We start from the raw sequence: 23,352 nt of genomic DNA, 5'->3' as shown, positions 1-23,352 counted from the left end.
TTTTCAACAAAAGTCCTTCTGTTCAAAAACCCTATTTGGAGAAAGTTATACTTAACCTAAATGCATGGCACTTTAATAACAGAACTTTCATCTTCTAGTACCTGCATGAAAATGTTTCTGTAGATACCTTTAAATCATAACACCATCTGTGCCAAACAATTAGGTCATTCCTATGGCTCCACGTCTCTTTAGCATTATATCACATTGGTCATTAATATAAATATTAGAACTAGATAGACATATATGGTTTTGAATACCAGCTGTGCTAGTTAAAACTATATAGTCTTATTTTTTCCTTGTCTTTGTTGATGTTCATTAAGTGAATTGTAGGTTGCTTATCCAATATACATTTTTAACAGTTATATTGAGATATAATTAATATATCATAAACTTTGCACATTTAAAATTTAGGGTCAATTCTCAGGGCTGTGCAACCATACCTTAAAAGAGTTTAATAACATTTTTATCAACCAAAAAAGAAACACCATACAAGTTAGCACTCATTTCCCATTCCATCCTACCCATCTCCTCAGTCTTTGGTAACCACTAATATATTTTCTGTAGCTATATATTTGCTTATTCCGAACATTTCAAATTAATGGACTCATATAATAAGTGGTCCTTTGTGGCTGACTTCTTTCCCTCGGCATTATGTTCTCAAGATTCATCCACAGTGTGGCATGTAGTATTACTTCATTCCTTTTAATAGCTGAATAATATTTCATTGCATGTATGTGCTACAATTTGATTATCCATTCAGCTGACAAACATTTGGGTTGTTTACACTTTTTTGGCTGTTATGAATAATGCTGCTCTGAATATTTGTGTACAAACTTTTGTGTGGATATATGTTTTGCAAATCTCTTGGATATATATTTAGGAGTGGAATTGTGAGGTTATTGTGTAATTCTATGTTTTTATTTGAGGAACTCTGAAACATTTTTCAAAGTGGCTGTATAATTTTAAATTCCCACCTGCAATGTATGAGGGTTCAAATTTTTCCACACATTCAATAATGTTTGTTATTATGCATCTTTTTGATAATAGCTATCTTGATGCATGATAAAGTATCTTATTGTGCTTTTGTTTTGCATTTCTCTGATGGCTAATAATAAGGATCCTTTAATGTGTTTATTGGCCATTTGCATATCTTTATAGAACTGTCTATTCAGATCATTTACCTATTTAAAATTTTTTGTCTCTTTACTGAGTTGTAAGAAAATTTTACATATTTTATACCTAATTTAAAATTTTTTTTAATGTTTATTTTTGAGACAGAGACAGAGCATGAATGGGGGAGGGTCAGAGAGAGAGGGAGACACAGAATCTGAAACAGGCTCCAGGCTCTGAGCTGTTAGCATAGAGCCCAACGGGGGGCTTGAACTCATGGACAGCGAGATCATGACCTGAGCCGAAGTCAGATGCTTGACCGAATGAGCCAGCCAGGTGCCCCTATACATAAATTTTTTAATGTTTATTTATTTTTAGAGAGAGAGACAGCAAGTGAGCGAGAGGGGAGGAACGGAGAGGGAGGGAGAGAGAGAGAGAGAGAGACAGAGAGAACCCCAAGCAGGCTCTAGGCTGTCAGCACAGAGCCTGAGGCAGGGCTTGAACTCACAAACCATGAGATCATGACCTGAGCCCAAACTGAGTTGGACACTTAACTGACTGAGCCATCCAAGTGCCTCATAAATTCTTTATCATATATATGATTTGCAAATATTTTCTCTAATTCTGTGAGTTATCTTTACAATATGCTTGATGATATCCTTTGAACTACATACAGTTTTTTAACATGTATGAAGGTTTTGCTTTTTTTCTTTAGTCACTGTGGCTTTGGCATCATATCTAAGAAAATTTTAACTCAAGGTCAAGAAGATGTACTCCTTCATTCTCTTTTAGAGTTTTATAGTTTTGGCTCTTACATTTAGGTCTATCTTGCATTTTGAATTAATTTCTGTCTATGGTATAAAATAAAGGTCCACAGTCCTTGGATATCTGGTTGTACCAACACTGTGTCTTGAAAAGGCTATTTCCCCATTGAATTGTCTTGGCACCTTTGTCAGAAGTAAGTTGACTTTAAATGTAAGGGTTTGTTTCTAAAATCTAAATTCTATTTCATTGATCTATATGTCTATCCTTATTCTAGTACCACACAGTATTTTTTACTATGATTATTATAGCTTTGTAGTAAGTTTTGAAATTAAGAAGTGTTGATTCCATCAACATTGTTCTTTTTCAAATTGTGTTGGATATTTTGGGTCACTTGTACTTCCAAATGAATTTTAGCCTCTCCTTACCAATTTCTACAGAAAGACAGCTGGGATTTTGATAGGGATTTTGTTGAAGCTGTGGATCCCTTTGATGAATATTGCTATCTTAACAATATTGTCTTCTAATATTTGAGCATGGAACCTCTTGCCATTCATTTAGATCTTTGTTAATTTCTTTCTACAATGTTTTGTAGTTTTCAGATATAACTTTTATACTTTTTTATTAAATTTATTTTCCTCAGTACTTTATTCTTTTTGGTGCTAATGTAAATAAGATTGTTTCCTTAATTTCATTTTCAGGTATTTTAGAAGTGGAATGTGTTTTTGTATATTAATCTTGTTCCCTGAAATTTTCTTTAACTAGTTAATTATTTCTTGTCTTTTTTCCTTGTGGGATCTTTAGGGTTTCCTGTACATAAGATCATGTTATCTACAAATAGAGATTGTTTTACTTTTCTTTTCAATCTCGATGACTGTTTTTTCTCTCTATTCATTCTCTATATCTTTCTCTCTCTCTCTCTCTCTCTCTTCACTGTCTAGTACCTCCAGTATAATATTGTATAGAAATGGGACCCATAGATGTGTTTTGCTTGATCGTAGAGAGAAAGCCTAAATCTTTCAACATTAAATATGATATTAGCTGTTCATTTTTCATAGATGCCCTTTATCATTTTGTGGAAGTTCCCTTCTGCTTCTAGTTTGTTGAGTGTTTTTTTAAATCACAAAAGGGTATTGTATTTTGTCAAATACTTTTTATGTATCACTTGAGATGATCATATAGTATTTTCCCTCTTTCATTCTATTAATGTGTATAACCTAGTACATTGATTTTTGTATGTTGAACCATCCTTGCATTTCTGAGATAAATCACACCTGATTGTGGTGTATAATCATTTTAATATGCAGCTGAATTTATTTGCTAGTATTTTATTGATTAGTTTGTATATCCATATTCATAAGAGATATAGGCTTATAGTATTTTTGTGATTTCGTTGTCTGAGTTTGGTATCAGGGTAATGCTGGCCACATAGAATGAGTTGGGAAGTAATCACTGCTCTTCTCTTTTTAGGGAATAGTTTTTGAAGGATTGGTGATAATTTTCATTAAATTTTTTTTAAATCACTTTCTTCAATATACAAGAAACACATGAGACACAAAGAAAGCCCAAGAAAGAGCTCAGTTGATGAGTTGGTAGTTTAGGGGGATTCAAAGACAATGACCCTTTCCAGTCTCCCAGAGAAAGAAGGGGTTGAGAGGACACAATATCACTAGGCCCCTGGTGAACCCAGTGCTAGGGCCACACACAGCCTAGTTCTTCACCAAGTTTTTAAAGTGCTTATTTTTCTTGTCCTGGTCCTGGCCCTGCTCCCACACTTGGCCTCAAGTTTCCAGAAGTCATCTAGTTCCCAGAATGGCCCCTTCCTTTAGTGCCCTAGTATTTTCATTTGGGGGGGTAGGGGTGGAAGCCATTTACCCAGTTGTAGTGTCAGAGTTCCAGGGGAGTTCTAATCCTCTAGGATGGTGAGGGTGGATCTCCCTAGTATCTTGCCATTTGCTTTCCATCTATCAGGCTTAGATCCTGAAGATCAGCAAGTCTCAGGAACTCTCAAGGATTTGTTGACACTTGGCCTACTATGGGGGTTTCTGAGGACTGTCATTCTTCTTCCTTGGAGAACACTTGCTTGTAGGGGAGCCCAATCTGGCTCCAAGGTGGCATCTGGTCCTCAAGGGAAAACTAGGTGCCCAGAGGTAAGTCCAATTCAGAAGATGAAGTTGACTCTAGAGGCAGAACAGACTCTGGGGGAAGATTTGATTTGGGGGCTTTGTTCTCAAATACTTCACTCAGCTGTTTGACCAGTGAGCTTGAGAGCTCTCCACTGCTGGTCTTCATAGGTGTCCATGAAAAGCCAAGGGTAGAAGAGTGGGGATCTGAGTCTTGGGCCTGGATGGGAGAGCACAGGATGCCAGCACTAGGTGAAAGGCAGGGGCAGGGTGGGGGGGAATCTGCCACTGGGGCCAGAAATTTGTTGTGCAGTAGAGGTGCCAAACTGACTGGGGTACTCTTGGCTGTCGCCATCTCAGCCAAGAGGAATAAGGTGGTCCTGGTCTATCCTTTGTGAGTAGTCTTTAAAAATTATCACTTATTCTACTTGTTTACTTTTAAAAATATATATAATTTATTGTCAAATTGGCTAACATACAGTGTGTAAAGTGTGCTCTTGGGTTTTGGGGTAGATTCCCATGGTTCATCGCTGACATACAACACCCAGTGTTAATCCCAACATGTGCCTTCCTCAATGCCCATCACCCATTTTCTCCTCTCCCCCACCCCCTTCAACCCTCAGTTTGTTCTCTGCACTTAAGAGTCTCTTGTAGTTTGCCTCCCTCCCTCTCTGTTTGTAACTATTTTTTCCCCTTCCCTTCCCCCTAGGTCTTCTGTTAAGTTTCTCAGGGTCCACATATGAGTGAAAACATATGATATCTGTCCTTCTCTGACTTATTTCACTCAGTATAATACCTTCTAATTACATCCACGTTGATCCAAACGGCATGATTTCATTCTTTCTCATTGACAAGTAGTATTCTATTATATATATAAACCACATCTTGTTTATCTGTTCATCAGTTGATGGGCATTTAGGCTTTCCATAATTTGGCTATCATTGAAAGTGCTGCTATAAACATTGGGGTACATGTGCCCCTATGCATTTGCACTCCTGTAGCCCTTGGGTAAATTCCTAGGGGTGCTATTGCTGGGTCATAGGGTAGTTCTATTCTTAATTTTTTGAGGAATCTCCACACTGTAGTTCTATTTTTAATTTTTTGAGGAATCTCCACACTGTTTTCCAGAGTGGCTGCACCAGTTTGCATTCCCACCAGCAGTGCAAGAGGGTTCCCATTTCTCCACATCCTCACCAGCATCTGTAGTTTCCTGAGCTGTTCATTTTAGCCACTCTGACTGGTGTGAAGTGGTATCTCAGTGTGGTTTTGATTTGTATTTCCCTGATGATGAGTGATGTTGAGTATTGTTTTATGTGTCTGTTGGCCATCTGGATGTCTTCATTGGAAAAGTGTCTGTTCATGTACTCTGCCCATTTCTGTTGTTTACTTTTTAAAGCTTTATTTGGAACTTTCTTCCTGAGTTAGTTTAAGTAGCTTTTCTTCTTTCTAGGAATTTGTACATTTCATCTGGGTTATCTGATTTGTTGACATACAATTGTTCATAGTATTCCTTTATATTTTATTTATTTATTTATTTGGGAGAGAGAGAGTGCACGAGCTGGGGAGAGGGGCAGAAGAAGAGAGAGAAAAAATCTTAAGCATGCTCCACACTCAATGCGGAGCCTGTCTCAGGGCTCTATCCCATGACCTGGGATCATGACCTGAGCCTAAATCAAGACTCAGATGTTCAACTGACTGAGTCACCCAGATGCCCCCATGGTATTCCTTTATAATCAATTCTTTTAGTTTCTGTGACATCTGTACTAATATCCCCTCTTTCATTCTTGATTTTAGTAATTTGAGCATTGTCTTGTTTTTCAGTCAGTCTAGTTAAGTAAGGTTTGTTGATTTTGTTGACCTTTCAGAGAACCAACTTTTAGTTTTGTTGTTTTCACTTGTGATTTATTTTTGTTCCATTGGCTATTTAGGATTGTGTTGTTCTAAGTTTACGTATTATGTGAGTTTCTGGAGTTTTCTTTGGTTATTGACTTCTAATTTCATTCCATTGTGATTGGAGAAGATGTTTTATATAATTTCAACCCCTTTATATATATTGAGACAACTTTTTTTTTCAATATATGAAATTTATTGTCAAATTGGTTTCCATACAACACCCAGTGCTCATCCAAAAAGGTGCCCTCCTCAATACCCATCACCCACCCTCCCCTCCCTCCCACCCCCCATCAACCCTCAGTTTGTTCTCAGTTTTTAACAGTCTCTTATGCTTTGGCTCTCTCCCACTCTAACCTCTTTTTTTTTTCCTTCCCCTCCTCCATGGGTTTCTGTTAAGTTTCTCAGGATCCACATAAGAGTGAAAATATATGGTATCTGTCTTTCTCTGTATGGCTTATTTCACTTAGCATAACACTCTCCAGTTCCATCCATGTTGCTACAAAGGGCCATATTTCATTTTTTCTCATTGCCACGTAGTACACCACTGTGTATATAAACCACAATTTCTTTATCCATTCATCAGTTGATGGACATTTACGCTCTTTCCATAATTTGGCTACTGTTGAGAGTGCTGCTATAAACAATGAGGTACAATTGCCCCTATGCATCAGCACTCCTGTATCCCTTGGGTAAATTCCTAGCAGTGCTATTGCTGGGTCATAGGGTAGGTCTATTTTTAATTTTCTGAGGAACCTCCACACTGCTTTCCAGAGCGGCTGCACCAATTTGCATTCCCATGAACAAGGCAAGAGGGTTCCCGTTTCTCCACATCCTCTCCAGCATCTATAGTCTCCTGATTTGTTCATTTTGGCCACTCTGACTGGCGTGAGGTGATATCTGAGTGTGGTTCTGATTTGTATTTTCCTGATGTGGAGCGACGTTGAGTATCTTTTCATATGCCTGCTGGCCATCTGGATGTCTTGTTTAGAAAAGTGTCTATTCATGTTTTCTGCCCATTTCTTCACTGGGTTATTTGTTTTTCGGGTGTGGAGTTTGGTGAGCTCTTTACAGATTTTGGATACTAGCCCTTTGTCCGATATGTCATTTGCAAATATCTTTCCCCATTCCGTTGGTTGCCTTTTAGTTTTGTTGGTTGTTTCCTTTGCTATGCAGAAGCTTTTTATCTTCGTAAGGTCCCAGTAATTCATTTTTGCTTTTAATTCCCTTACCTTTGGGGATGTGTCGAGTAAGAGATTGCTACGGCTGAGGTCAGAGAGGTCTTTTCCTGCTTTCTCCTCTAGGGTTTTGATGGTTTCCTGTCTCACATTCAGGTCCTTTATCCATTTTGAGTTTATTTTTGTGAATGGTGTGAGAAAGTGGTCTAGTTTCAACCTTCTGCATGTTGCTGTCCAGTTCTCCCAGCACCATTTGTTGAAGAGACTGTCTTTTTTCCATTGGATGTTCTTTCCTGCTTTGTCAAAGATTAGTTGGCCATATGTTTGTGGGTCTATTCTGGGGTTTCTATTCTATTCCATTGGTCTATGTGTCTGTTTTTGTGCCAATACCATGCTGTCTTGATGATTACAGCTTTGTAGTAGAGGCTAAAGTCTGGGATTTTGATGCCTCCTGCTTTGGTCTTCTTCAAAATTACTTTGGCTATTCAGGGCCTTTTGTGGTTCCATATGAATTTTAGAATTGTTTGTTCTACTTTCGAGAAGAATGCTGGTGCAATTTTGATTGGGATTGCATTGAATGTGTAGATAGCTTTGGGTAGTATTGACATTTTAACAATATTTATTCTTCCAATCCATGAGCATGGAATGTCTTTCCATTTCTTTATATCTTCTTCAATATCCTTCATAAGCTTTGTATAGTTTTCAGCATACAGATCTTTTACATCTTTGGTTAGATTTATTCCTAGGTATTTTATGCTTCTTGGTGCAATTGTGAATGGGATCAGTTTCTTTATTTGTCTTTCTGTTGCTTCATTGTTAGTGTATAAGAATGCAACTGATTTCTGTACATTGATTTTGTATCCTGCAACTTTGCTGAATTCATGTATCAGTTCTAGCAGACTTTTGGTGGAGTCTATCGGATTTTCCATGTATAATATCATGTCATCTGCAAAAAGCGAAAGCTTGACTTCATCTTTGCCAATATTGATGCCTTTGATTTCCTTTTGTTGTCTGATTGCTGATGCTAGAACTTCCAGCACTATGTTAAACAACAGCGGTGAGAGTGGGCATCCCTGTCGTGTTCCTGATCTCAGGGAAAAAGCTCTCAGTTTTTCCCCATTGAGGATGATGTTAGCTGTGAGCTTTTCATAAATGGCTTTTATGATTTTTAAGTATATTCCTTCTATCCCGACTTTCTCAAGGGTTTTTATGAAGAAAGGGTGCTGGATTTTGTCAAAGGCCTTTTCTGCTTCGATTGACAGGATCATATGGTTCTTCTCTTTTTTTTTTATTAATGTGATGTATCACGTTGATTGATTTGCAGATGTTGAACCAGCCCTGCATCCCAGGAATGAATCCCACTTGATCATGGTGAATAATTCTTTTTATATGCTGTTGAATTCGATTTGATAGTATCTTATTGATAATTTTTGCATCCATATTCATCAGGGATATTGGCCTGTAGTTCTCTTTTTTTACTGGGTCTCTGGCTGGTTTAGGAATCAAAGTAATACTGGCTTCATAGAATGAGTCTGGAAGTTTTCCTTCCCTTTCAATTTCTTGGAATAGCTTGAGAAGGATAGGTATTATCTCTGCTTTAAACGTCTGGTAGAACTCCCCTGGGATGCCATCTGGTCCTGGACTCTTATTTGTTGGGAGATTTTTGATAACCGATTCAATTTCTTCGCTGGTTATGGGTCTGTTCAAGCTTTCTATTTCCTCCTGATTGAGTTTTGGAAGAGTGTGGGTGTTTAGGAATTTGTCCATTTCTTCCAGGTTGTCCAATTTTTTGGCATATAATTTTTCATAGTATTCCCTGATAATTGCTTGTATTTGTGAGGGATTGGTTGTAATAATTCCATTTTCATTCATGATTTTATCTATTTGGGTCATCTCCCTTTTCTTTTTGAGAAGCCTGGCTAGAGGTTTGTCAATTTTGTTAATTTTTTCAAAAAACCAACTCTTGGTTTCATTGATCTGCTCTACAGTTTTTTTAGATTCTATATTGTTTATTTCTGCTCTGATCTTTATTATTTCTCTTCTGCTGGGTTTAGGCTGCCTTTGCTGTTCTGCTTCTAGTTCCTTTAGGTGTGCTGTTAGATTTTGTATTTGGGATTTTTCTTGTTTCTTGAGATAGGCCTGGATTGCGATGTATTTTCCTCTCAGGACTGCCTTCGCTGAATCCCAAAGCGATTGGATTGTTGTATTTTCATTTTCGTTTGTTTCCATATATTTTTTAATTTCTTCTCTAATTGCCTGGTTGACCCACTCATTCTTTATTAGGGTGTTCTTTAACCTCCATGCTTTTGGAGGTTTTCCAGACTTTTTCCGGTGGTTGATTTCAAGCTTCATAGCATTGTGGACTGAAAGTATGTGTGGTATAATTTCAATTCTTGTATACTTCTGAAGGGCTGTTTTGTGACCCAGTAGATGATCTATCTTGGAGAATGTTCCATGTGCACTCGAGAAGAAAGTATATTCTGTTGCTTTGGGATGCAGAGTTCTAAATATATCTGTGAAGTCCATCTGATCCAATGTGTCATTCAGGGCCCTTGTTTCTTTATTGACCATGTGTCTAGATGGTCTATCCATTTCTGTAAGTGGAGTGTTAAAGTCCCCTGCAATTACCACATTCTTATCAATAAGGTTGCTTATGTTTATGAGTAATTGTTTTATATATTTGGGGGCTCCCGTATTCGGCGCATAGACATTTATAATTGTTAGCTCTTCCTGGTGGATAGACCCTGTAATTTTTCTATAATGCCCTTCTTCATCTCTTGTTACAGCCTTTAATTTAAAGTCTAGTTTGTCTGATATAAGTATGGCTACTCCAGCTTTCTTTTGGCTTCCAGTAGCATGATAAATAGTTCTCCATCCCCTCACTCTCAATCTAAAGGTGTCCTCAGATCTAAAATGAGTCTCTTGTAGACAGCAAATAGATGGGTCTTGTTTTCTTATCCATTCTGATACCCTATGTCTTTTGGTTGGTGCATTTAATCCATTTACATTCAGTGTTATTATAGAAAGATATGGGTTTAGAGTCATTGTGATGTCTTTATGATTTATGCTTGTAGTGATTTCTCTGGTACTTTGTCTCACAGGATCCCCCTTAGGATCTCTTGTAGGGCTGGTTTAGTGGTGATGAATTCCTTCAGTTTTTGTTTGTTTGGGAAGACCTTTATCTCTTCTTCTATTCTAAGTGACAGACTTGCTGGATAAAGGATTCTTGGCTGCATATTTTTCCTGTTCAGCAAATTAAAGATCTCGTGCCAATCCTTTCTGGCCTGCCAAGTTTCAAAAGACAGATCAGTCACGAGTCTTATAGGTCTCCCTTTATATGTGAGGGCACGTTTACCCCTTGCTGCTTTCAGAATTTTCTCTTTATCCTTGTATTTTGCTAGTTTCACTATGATATGTCATGCAGAAGATCGATTCAAGTTACGTCTGAAGGGAGTTCTCTGTGCCTCTTGGATTTCAATGCCTTTTTCCTTCCCCAGTTCAGGGAAGTTCTCAGCTATAATTTCTTCAAGTACCCCTTCAGTACTTTTCCCTCTCTCTTCCTCCTCTGGGATACCTATTATGCGTATATTATTTCTTTTTAGTGTATCACTTAGTTCTCTAATTTTCCCCTCATACTCCTGGATTTTTTTATCTCTTTTTCTCAGCTTCCTTTTTTTCCCATAACTTTATCTTCTAGTTCACCTATTCTCTCCTCTGCCTCTTCAATCCGAGCCGTGGTGGTTTCCATTTTGTTCTGCATTTCGTTTAAAGCGTTTTGCAGCTCCTCGTGACTGCTCCTTAGTCCCTTGATCTCTGTAGCAAGAGATTCTCTGCTGTCCTCTATACTGTTTTCAAGCCCAGTGATTAATTTTATGACTATTATTCTAAATTCACTTTCTGTTATATTATTTAAATCCTTTTTGATCAGTTCATTAGCTGTTGTTATTTCCTGGAGATTGTTCTGAGGGGAATTCTTCCGTTTGGTCATTTTGGATAGTCCCTGGTGTGGTGAGGACCTGCAGGGCACTTCCCCTGTGCTGTGGTGTATAACTGGAGTTGGTGGGCGGAGCTGCAGTCAGACCTGATGTCTGCCCCCAGCCCACTGCTGGGGCCACAGTCAGACTGGTGTGTGCCTTCTCTTCCCCTCTCCTAGAAGCGGGATTCACTGTAGGGTGGCGTGGCCCGTCTGGGCTACTTGCACACTGCCAGGCTTGTGGTGCTGGGGATCTGGCGTATTAGCTGGGGTGAGTAGGCAAGGTGCAAGGAGGCAGGAGGGGCAGGCTTGGCTCGCTTCTCCTTAGGTGATCCACTTCAGGAGGGGCCCTGGGCTCCAGGAGGGAGTCAGACCCGCCGGAGGGATGGATCTGCAGAAGCACAGAGTTGGGTATTTGCGGGGAGCAAGCAAGCTCCCTAGCAGGAACTGGTTCCCTTTGGGATTTTGGCTGGGGGTTGGGCGGGAGAGATGGTGCTGGCGAGCGCCTTTGTTCCCCACCAAACTGAGCTCTGTCTTCCGGGGGCTCAGCAACTCTCCCTCCCTTTGTCCTCCAGCCTTCTGGCTTTCAGAGCAGAGTTGTTAACTTATGACCTCCCAGATGCTAAGTCCCGCTTGCTGTGGGAACACACTCCGTCAGGCCCCTCCGCTTTTGGAAGCCAGACTTGGGGGCTCTGCTTGGCAGGCGGGCCGCCCCTCCGCCCCGGCTCCCTCACGCCAGTCCGTGCAGCGCGCACTGCCTTGCCGCCCTTCCTACCCTCTTCCGTGGGCCTCTCATCTGTGCTTGGCTCCGGAGACTCCATTCTGCTAGTCTTCTGGTGGTTTTCTGGGTTAGTTAGGCAGGTGTAGGTGGAATCTAAGTGATCAGCAGGACGCGCGGTGAGCCCAACGTCCTCCTATGCTGCCATCTTCCGAAAGGTCTATTGAGACAACTTTTATGGCCTGTTACCATATCATCTCTTCTGTAACATGTTCCATGTACACTTGAGAAGAATGTGCATTTAAGTTGTTATTGGGTCAAGTGTTCTATATGTGTCTTTTTGGTCTACTTGTTCTGTAGTGTTTTTCAAATCTTTTATTACCTTGTTGATCATCTGCCTAGTTCTATGCATTTTTGAAAGTGACATATTGAAGTCTCCAACTAATATTTTTGAATAGTCCATTTTTCCGTTCAATTATGTCAGTTATTGCCTCATGTATTTTAGAGATCTAGTATCATGTGCATTTATGCTTTCATAGTTTTTATGTCTTCTTGATGGATTGACTCATCTGTCATCAGAAGATATCCTTTATCTCTAGTAACAACTTTTGTCTCAGAGTCTATTGTGTCTTATACAAGTATAGCCACTCCAGCTCTCTTTTGGTCATATTTTGCACAATGTATCTTTTCCATTTTTTTGCTTTCATACTATTTGCATTTTGTATCTAAGTCAGTCTCATGTAGACAGCATATAATTGGATTTTTTAAATTGGTTCTGCCAATCCTTTCTTGATTAGTCTTTAATCCATTTATATTCAATGTACTTACTCATACAAGAGGTTGTATGTCTGCCACTTTGCTATTCATTTTCTATATGACATTAATTTTCAATAATTCTCCATTATTGATTGCTTCTTTGTTAAATAGATACTTTGTAATGTACCATTTTAATTCTTATCATTTCTTTTAGTGGGTTTTTAAAAAGTTATTTTCTTATTTATTGCTCCATGTATTAAAAATAACATTGTTCCATACAACAATCTAGTTTGGATTAATACAACTTAATTTCAATTGTACATAATAAACCTTTGGGTTATATATTCCCATTCTCTATACCCTCCTTTGTGCTGCAATTATCATAAAGTTACATCTTTATACAGTGTGTACTTATCAATCTAGGTTTATAATTATTGCTTTATGTATGTGCCTTTTAAATCAGATAGGAGGAAAACGTTATAAACAAAATATATTTATACCATCATTGGTGTTTGATGAGAAATCGTTTATGAATCTTACTGAGGTTACCTTGTACATGAAGAGTGCTTCCGTGTTGTAGCTTTTAAGATTCTCTCATCATCTTTGGTTTTCAATAGTTTCATTATGATTTGTCCAGGTGGGGGTCTCTTTGTATTTATACTACTTGGAATTTGTTGAGCTCCTTGACTGTGTTGATTAATGTTTTGCATAAAATTTGGCAAGTTTTCAGTCATTATTTTTTTATAATATTCTTTTTCCATTTTTCTTTCACCCCTCTCCTTCTGGGCTTCCAATTATGTATACGTTAGTATGCTTGATGTTGTTCCACAGGTCTTTTGAGACTGTGTATATTTTTCCTTATTTTTCCTATTTCTTAAACTGCATAATCTCAATGGATCTATCTTCAAGTTCTTATTCTTTCATCTGCCTATTCAAATTGGTTATCGAGCATTTTTAGTGAATTTTTCATTTTAGTTATTTACTTTTCAGCTCCAGAATTCTTACATATTTTTTGATAATTTTTATCTGCTAACTGATATCTTATATGTGGTGAAAGTTTGTTCTCATACCTTTTTATTTTGCTTCTTAAGCATAATATCCTTTAGTTCTATAAATATATTTATAATGGCCAATTTAAAGTTTTTGTCTGGTAAGTCCAATGTCTAGATTTTCTGTTCACTTTGTCCTGTTTATGTGCCATACTTTGTTTATTTGTATGTCATATATGTGTGTTTTGCTGAATACTGTACATTTTAGATAATATGAAAACTCTTGAAATTAGATTTTCCCCCTCCCACAGTTTTTGTTCCTAATTGTTGTTTGTTGATTTAGTTACTTTTCTGAATTAACTCTGTACTGTCTGTTATATATGGATGATGAAATCTCTGCTCAGTTATCTTAGGGATCAGCTAATGATTACAGATTTTGTTAAATTCCTGGAATGATTGAGACGCCCAGTCTTTGGTGAGTGGCTCTTTATGTCTGTTGAAGCCCATCTTCAACACTTAGCCAGGCAGTTTATGACTCTGCTTATGCAGAGCCTCAAGGTCATGTAGAAACAATGACTTATGGACTTATTAGGTATTTCTTGAGCATGTATATAGCTTTGGACATGTGCATAGCCTTATGCATGAGTGTGGTCTTGTAGATTTCTGGGAACATATAGGAGCTTTTCAGAACCTTCTATGGATATGCACTTTCCCAGTTTTTAAGTTTTTTGGTTAACTATCATTTGTCTAGCTATTATCCATTGCATTAGGTGGCCTCAATGGTATACAATTGCCAATAATAGTTTTAAACAAATTCCCCTCAGGAAAAGGCTATTCAAACTGAGTGATCTCTTAGGGCAATTAAAGACAAGACCTACAAATGGGATATTTTATAAAATCACCAGACAAGTCAAATAATGATAGTTCTCTGGGAATGGGGCTTTGAAAGGCGTCCAACTCCATCCTAGTCCCCCTCCAGTGGCTGTCCGGCTACTGATTTTTATTGTGATTATATATTGTTGGTTTTTAAGGCTAACTGTGGGAGCTGAGGAAAGAGGGATAGAATAGACTAAGTTAAAACATCAAAAAGCTTACTGTGCTTATCAATATTCAATTATTTTTCTTAAGTAAATTCTTATCAGATTATTGTAGCCATTTGCTTAATTTCTAGAGTTCTAAAAAAATTGTTAAAATTTTGTCAATGGTCTCATTGCTTTTCTAGGGGATAAGATTTTCAAAGGTACTTATTTTGCCATTCCTGCTGATGTCATCTTTTTAAAATTTTAAAGTCATCACTAAACTCCACTTATATAGTCCAGTCTATACAGTTTCTTGTTCATGTAGCATGGTTATTTGTCAAATGTTAATAAAAATAGATGACTTGGAATATTGATTACAAATGGAAGTTGCATATTGGGTGGTGTAAAAGATACAATATGATATGTAAAAGTTAAATTATGAAAGAACAAGACTCACATATGAAGTCTGCCAAAACTTCTTTCTAAAAACATAAGTCAAGGACACTAAGGCATGTGAATGAAGAATAAGGAAGAAAGAAAATTGAAGAAATATAGCCACCTCCCAAAAAGCTAGCATCATTCAAATATATAGTTTCTCAGAGCTGTAAAAAGCCAGAGATCATTGAAGTCAGACATTAGAATTACAGGATGAATTGGAAAACATGATCAAAGAAGATGGTAAAATTATTGAAGTATTAAATGAAATGCCAGCTGTCATTTGCTATTTACACACTATCTTACTGGACTTCAAAGTCAACATCGCAGGTGAACTTAAGCAAGCCATGGAAGATTCAAAACCAACATTCTCCTCAACCAAATGGTGTTAATCCTAAGTACCCAGCTCGGACTAGAGTCACCTCTCTCAGTGACCTTGGGCAATATTTGGTGGGAAAAGACTGTACCAACCTAAGCTGCTGCTGGAACAGTTTGAAATAATATGTTGCCATTCTCTGTGCCTTGTCTTCGGATTATCTTCTGGAAATGAGCTACCCATTTGAATGGAGTTTTAAAACAATGGAAACCAACAGACTCCATTGAAATGGAGTCTTCTGTGTGACAGATGTATACCTATGTCAAATGTTAAAGCAGGAATACCTGATATTTTTTAAAGCAATGTCCTAACATAATTCATAATTTAAGAATTAAAAAAATCCCTGTGACCATATTGTATCTCCTCCTAAAGGAACATACACCACCCTTTTTCTCTATTTGTTTCTTTCATTTCCTCTTTAAATCTCTGTTTATTGTGAAGTAGAACTCATACAGAGAAGTGTGCAAAACATGAATATACAGCATAATAAACTATCACAAAGCAAACATCCATGTAACCACCACCCAGGTTAAAAAATAGAACATTGACAACACCCCAGAAACCCTCCTTGACTCTTCTTTTCAGAGTGAATTGAAATTAATTTTATTAAGTGATTTTGTGATAATTCAAGAAATGTAGTTTGGTGAGAAAGAGGGTTATTATGAAACCAGATTTAGAAAATAGTGTGTTATAGACATTGAAATTGAGAACTAACCTGGGAAACTTAAATCTGGTAGCAGAAGAAAATAGACCAGTGTGTTGTTAAAAGTGGCATAAACCCAGAGGAAAATCTTATATGCAACTGAGTATTGAACTTGCCACATCCCAACCCAGGGAATAACAAAGATTCAGTTTCAAACTGTGGAAAGTTCAATAGAAATGTGACAGGCCAACAGAAATTAACATTTTCTTAGTCTGAGACATAAGTTAATTAAATTTTACTGACACCTGATAAAGTACAAGACAATAAGTTGGCCTCCATAAACTCACATCAATGTCTCTAACAGCATTGTAATACTCACACATGATCTCAGTTTCAAACAATTTAGCAATCATATTGTTAATTAACACTTACATAGCACATACTGTGTGCCAAACATGTTCTAAGCATTTTACATATATTAACTCATTTAATGTTCATAGTCATTTAAGAAAATGGAGAAAATGAAGCACAAACTCATTAAGTACATTACACATGGTCACTCTGGTAGAAGGTATCAAAGCTAGGACTCAAACTCAGGCTGGCTGGCAGCAGAGTCTGTTCTGAAACTATTAAGCTATTCTTCCTCCATAGAAGGAATTTGAAAATGGCTATTCCCTGTTACAAACATTGGCCTTTCTTTGGTCATTGTCCATAGCACATATGCATTTAGTGGCTTAATTATGAATAACTCATCGTTAGTGTAGATATGACTATTAACTGTATTTCAATATATAATAGGTGTCCATATAGAGAAGACTATATCTGAAATTCTTGTAGTGACATGAAAGATACATGGAATTTAAACATGCTTGACAAAGTCAGTAACATTTGCTCATGGACATAAATTTTTTTAATGTTTATTTTTATTTTTGATGGACATATTTTTTTTAATTTTTATTTTTGAGAGGGAGGGAGGGAGAGAGAGAGAGAGTACAAGCTGGGGAGGGGCAGAGAGAGAGGGAGACACAGAATCTGAATCAAGCTCCAGGCTCTGAGATGTCAGCACAGAGCCAGATGTGGGGCTTTAACCAACGAACTGCGAGATGATGACCTGGGCTGAAGTCAGACGCTTAACCACCTGAGCCACCCAGGTGCCCCAACATAAAAATTTTTAATAAGGACAGAAGCTCCTATTTTTTAAGATTTTTTTGAAAAAGAAAGTATATTGATGAACTTATATGAGCAGTATTTAACAGTAATATTATGGATATCCCATAGTTAGCATAGTACTAATAACTATTTGGTATCACTGCCATGATTAATGTTATGGGGTCAGTAATTTTATTACTATTGCTTTTGCAACATCAGTAAAAATGTCAGTGCTGGGAAAAATGCAAGGAATATCTTAGTGTTACTATGAAAATAGTGTTGACCTTGCAGATTCTAAGAAAAGATCTCAGGAATCACCAGGAGTATATGGACCATGCTTTGAAAACTACTGCAAACAAAACCATTTATTTTTGTCCTATTTGGGAACAGTTACAGTTTTATGAAATCTTATCTTTCGTTTCTGTCTCAGGATCATGATTGACTTGCAGCCACCTGACTTCCTTGTTTTACAAATTTGGTTCTCAAGGTTGTCCATGCTCACATCCAGACACTATTTGCATTTCCAAAACAAAACAAAAACTGTGCCAAGTCCAGAAGTTAAGAACTCCCTGACTCAAAGTTAAGTTCTTCCCTTGACTTCTTACAACATGAATTTCTTCTGGAGACCCTTGAATTCCTGCCTCAGCCTGGCCCTGCATCTAGTTATCTGTTAATTTTACTCTCTTGTTCACTTGAAGTTTGCCAAGCAAATTAGGTGAATGGTGGGAGACAGTCGGTAGAAAGAAATAAGAATTAAAAGTTTGATAAAATAGAAGACATTAAAGGTGCCTCCTTGGTCACTTGCAAGAAAGCAAATCCGTCAGTCAGGCTGCTCTCCCACTATTGTGTCAAGTCGAGTGGAATCATTACTAAATTCTTGGCAATCAATGGTCATCTCCTATGACTTTTAGGGATTGGAAATGTTCAGTCATTCTTAACAGCTTGTACCAATAATGGAAAAAACAAATGAAAGAGCCCACTTTTTCCTCCTCCCTCAGGCAAGTTTCATGGTAGATAGCTTACTATGACAGATAAATTTGAAGCTGACATTTTTTTTTTTGTTCCATTTCTCATGGCTCTTCACTGTGGCTGCACAATTCCCCTAGGAGCAGTTTCCTATTAAGTACTACTGAGGGACTGTATTTCATAGGAAATCTGACCCAGCTAATTCTGACAATGTTAGGGGGCATAGTAGGACTTTAAGTTACATCAAGCAAAGGGTCTAGGTGGGAAGGAAATCTGAGTCTGGGCAAATGATAACCTTCATCCATGGCAATCTTTTATCATCACCGTTATTAGAATCTTTTCTTCATAAAACTTAAAAATTAAAAAAAAAGCTGTTTGTCTTCTCCTTTCTCGTTATAAAAAGAATTCAAAGATTTCAAAGCTGGCTAAAATTTATTTGTAGATTATAGGAGGTTTTGACTCCTCCAACCATATTTAGATTATAGTAAAGGCACTTAAAATACTTTTACCTGATTCTTAATATTTACCATAGCATCAAAACTTTTTTAAACATTAAAATAGGGAATGTTTGTTGGGGACATTTAGTCCCCAATGTCCTATAGAGACTGTGGGAAGCTAAAGAAATAACATATTCCCCCCTCCCCAAATCCCAAAGTGGGGTGACAGAAAATAGAGACAGAGGCAGAAAGGTATTAATTACTTATAATAGAAACTAGTTAATTCATAATGAGATATGATATAGACCCAGCATGGTACCAGGCTACCTCATGGTTCTAATTAGAATACTGGTGGTGGAGAAGGGCCTGTTCCAGATACATGATGTTCTCCTAATGAGCCCTCCATAGCCTTTCAGACACAGAGACTGGTGGTTGATGAGGAGCCTGCTTTTCAAGCACTGACCCAGGTAGAGGGCATTTACTGTCAATGAATATCACTCAGGCACTCAGATGTAGGCGACCAGTCTGTAAAGATGAATTTTAGTTTCACCCACAACTCTCACTAAAGCATGCACTTAGAAGTAGTAAGTTCCCTCTGGGAAGGAGCTACTTATGCTCTCTTGGGCAACACCACTGAAAAATCATTGCAAAAAAAATGGATTATTGTTTGTTAGTTTTAAGGGAAAATCCCCAAATGTAAGAGTAATCAGGCTGTAATCATTAATACCAAACAACTTGCTAAAATGGTTTTTGTTTTCCAGTTAGGTAATTAACAATATAAAGTGAGATGGGAATCAAAATATTGTCAGGACTGTCTCCTTCTAGGAGATAAGATGCAAGTCAAAAATCAAACAAAACTTCATCTTCTACACAGCTTTGCTTGGAAAGGAGGTAGTTAAGTTACAACATCAAGAAAGTGGCAGTTATAAAGCTTGCTTCTATTGCATACTTTTGCAGCAGCAATTACCTCAGCTACAAATCTCATTTACAGAACTCTTTGAAAGTGCTATCTGAACAATGGCAGAATACACTGGAAATCAATGGAGGGTGATTTCATTCCCAAATTGAAGTTACTATTTAATAGGGAAAAACACACACACACCCCAACCTTCTTCTTACTTATTAATAGATTCCTCAGTAGCAATTATGAGGCTCAACTTTCACAAATTCAATTACTCCTCAAAAATATGAATTATAAACACTCTTTACCAACTGAAATGCAACAACATGCTAGTTTCCAGAAGGAAAATAGACAGAAGCTGCGGGAAATGATCCTAATCATGATGCTAATAAGTAACAGCCCAGTACGTAGTCTGCAAAGCAGGCCAGCGCCTGCCTCTTTGCACCTACCATTATGTGACATTTTCTTTCCCAATTTATAGTATCCTAGCAACCATCATGCATGTTAGTACTAATGGATCTAAAAGTAATGCACTGGGAAATCTGTCCCTAAGGGCCTTATACTCCTGGAGGGACACTTTTGCCTTGGAGGGTATGTCTATAGCCAAATAAATGTGTGGGGATTAGAGTCATTTTCTTTGCTCTGAGATTTTGCTGCCGTTTCTGATCCTGTGTAGTCAGAGACCCTGTAATCCAGGTTTAATCTAAATAGAGGGCAAGTGCTGCTATGAAATCCTAATTCCACATGAATATTCAATAGCATAGCAGAGAAGCATGGGGATATTGTCTGCTGCAGACGACCTTAAGTCTAGCAAAAGAGTCACTGACAATGGCCCTAAATTTCCACCTTGTTTACTACCCATGGATCTGAGTTAAGACAGGAAGGACATTGTCAAATTTTTCATGTAACCAAGGATTGGTAAGGCTTTAAGTCATTCTGAGCCATTCTCATTTTACTGTGAATTAGATTAGCTATCAGATCCATTAAGGCCCTCTGATAGAGGTTGGATCTTTCTTGAGTATAGAAAAGAAAATATTTAAAACTAGTGATAGGGCATAAAAACTGGAGAAAAGACAAGTGAAAGAAAGCTAGAGAAAAAAAACCCTTATCCTTAATTTTGGCCCAGGTTTTCCAAAGTCAGTGATCAGGTGCTATCAGAGACTTTTGAAGATAAACCTTGTATGATGAGCTAGACTTTACTTGAAGGAGTAGTGAGTCCATCGTAAAGTTGAATGGTCTATTAGTTTCACAGTGTTATCAAGGGAGAGATTTTATAGCTAAGTAAGACAGTTCTGAGTAATTGTGGGGTCTTTTCATTCTGGCTCTGCACTCCCCCAACTTCATAATCCCTTCATTTCGGTTATAACATACATTTCATCATCACTGATCCATGATCCTGAATTCTGATCCTCCTCTTTAACTATAATTTCTTGTGCTTCTGTGACTCTTTACTCCTTATTACCCATGGAATGTCCTCTTTTTATTCCCATCATCACCTTCAAACCCTTAACTAATCTCAGTTCTCCCAGTCCTTTACCTCCCACTGTGGATGGCCTTCATACTCACCTGGGCTCTGTGGGCAGCTCTTTCGAGGGTGTGCTCACTAACATCCTGGGATTCCTTACGTCCTTAACAATCTGTCAAAGTTCTTGCCTTGTCAATCCAAATCCTGGATAACCTCTATCAATTACATTTTTGCTTCTGAGGTGTTGAGTGTTTCTAAGGAAAGTGACAAAACCATGATAATTTTATTCATTATAGTCATGCTAGATAATTTCAGCTGGGCTTTCTTGGCCTCATCTATACTTGATGGCTTGCTGATTCCCTTTATCATTTATTAATTCTTTTGACAAACCTTTATTAGGCAATTATTATATTTCATCTGTGGCCCAAACACTGAGGATAAAATGGTGCTCCAGACTGATAAGAACCATTCTCTCATGGAGTTTATCATTTAATGAAGGGATGTGGAAAATAAACATGTTTTTAAAAAGCAATTTCACGGGCACCTAGGTGGCCCAGTCAGTTGAGCATCCAACTCTTGACATTGGCTCAGGTCATAATCCCAGGGTTGTGGGATCAAGCCCTGTGTTGGGCTCTGCCCTGAGCATGAAACTTGCTTAAGATTCTCTTTCTCTCTCTCCCTCTGCCCATCTACCCTGCTTACTCACTCCCTTGCTCTCTCTCAAATAAAAACAAAAAAAAATATTAAAAAGCAATTTGATAAAAACAAATTTTGTGCAGAAGGGTAAGTGTAAGATTACTGGGGATAAGAACAAGCTCAGGGTGTTCAAAGAACAGAATGAAAGTCGGTGCGGGTGGATTTCAAAGGGAAAGGAAGAATGATAGGATGAAGGTCACAGAGACAGGCAAAAGACCATGACAAAGATGTAGGATTTTATTCCACTTTCAGTGGAAAGCCACTGGAGAGTTGGAAGTCAGATATCTAATTTATGCTTTGAAAGGATGATTCTAGCTGCTGTGTGGTAGATGTAAGTGGCAAAGGTGGAAACAAAGGGACCAGTTAGGAGACTGATAAAAGATCCAGGTGAAGGGTGATGTTGACTTGGACTAGGGTTGTAGCATTAGAGATGGTGAAAAGTGTTTGGATTTCATTGCAGAAGTCAAAGGCTGAAAGATATGCTCGGGGTTTAATAAAATGACAGCTGTTACCTTTACCAATCATATTTAAATTGTCGTTTTACATTGTATGAAAGAGATAAGGTGTATTTTCTTTTCTTCCCTTCCCACTTTTGTTCTAGCCCTGGTATAATCGTAAAAAAAAAAATACTATAAGAATCTCTTTTCTCTTTGAGTGTCTTCTTCTTGTCCCTTTTCTGGGCTTGCTCTCCTTTAATGCCCAGCACATATTTCTTGCTCCTTCTTCTCCAAACTACCCAAGTCTTACTACTTATGTCCACAGAGGTGATAATCTCAGTTACCATTAAAAAAAAAAACTGTAAGGAAAGAGGATATTTAGCAGAGTTGGAGACCAGGAGCATCTCTGGAATCAGTCACAGCAAACCACATAGGACTGATCTCAGTTTCTGCTCCTGAGCATGGTTTCCAAGAATTTATTTTTAACTATACTTTTATGGTCATAGAAATACCAGACTTCTTGGAAAAAAATAGGTTTGCAAAGGAGCCAGCAGATCTCATTATGTTATTTTATATTTGCTAAGCACTGGAAAAGTTTATAAGGAAATAGAAAATTGATCCTGATCTGTGCATTTACTCTGAACTTATATCATCTCTTATTTAGTAAGCTCAAAGCAGTGCCAGTGTTAATGTATATTACCTTGCTAATCTTGACATCCCAGCTGTGAGGCCACATCACTAGTCAGATTCTTCATTATCCAGTTCAATCAATCAACACAGATATTTGTAAAAACATGTGCTAGTTTGAGCAGCCATGGCCTAGGTTTTGACCTAAAATACAGATTTGTGGGCCATGATTCCTGTGAGCCATGATTCCTGTATCAGGGATACAAGCTGAATGTATAAGAAACAATTCAAGACTAAAACAACAATTGATCATATGCCAACCTATATCATATAGATTAATTTTAGTATGAGTTCTGAGATAGAAGCATCAATTTTGATTTAATATTGAACTTTAGGCTGTTAGACCTGGGAGGGAACATAGGGTCTCATCTGCTCATTTCATAAACGATCTAGGATCTGAGACCCAGATAAAGTAAACTAGTCATAATCACAGGAGAGTCAGTGGTAGAGTCAGGACAGGAACCCAGGTGGTCTCTGAATTCTATCCCAGCGTTTACATTCCAAGAACTTCCCCACCAGTCATGTTCTTAGTGTGCTTCCCTGTTGCTGCATTTTATTGGCCACTTAGCTGCGACTCTATTAATGCAAAGGAAGCATCTGCGGTTTCCTTAGCCATTTAAGCACCTCATTCAGAAATGACTT

The 23,352-nt window shown here is 37.8% G+C and overlaps 1 pseudogene; it reads right to left on the bottom strand.

Moving 5' to 3' along the window:
- Window positions 1-3,489: 3,489 nt before the first annotated feature.
- Window positions 3,490-4,362, bottom strand: LOC106981577 (cell division cycle-associated protein 3-like; annotated as a pseudogene).
- Window positions 4,363-23,352: the final 18,990 nt, after the last annotated feature.

Source organism: Acinonyx jubatus, chromosome X (assembly GCF_027475565.1).
Source record: "Acinonyx jubatus isolate Ajub_Pintada_27869175 chromosome X, VMU_Ajub_asm_v1.0, whole genome shotgun sequence".
Taxonomy (NCBI): domain Eukaryota; kingdom Metazoa; phylum Chordata; class Mammalia; order Carnivora; family Felidae; genus Acinonyx; species Acinonyx jubatus.
This window is presented reverse-complemented; position numbering and strand designations above follow the sequence as displayed.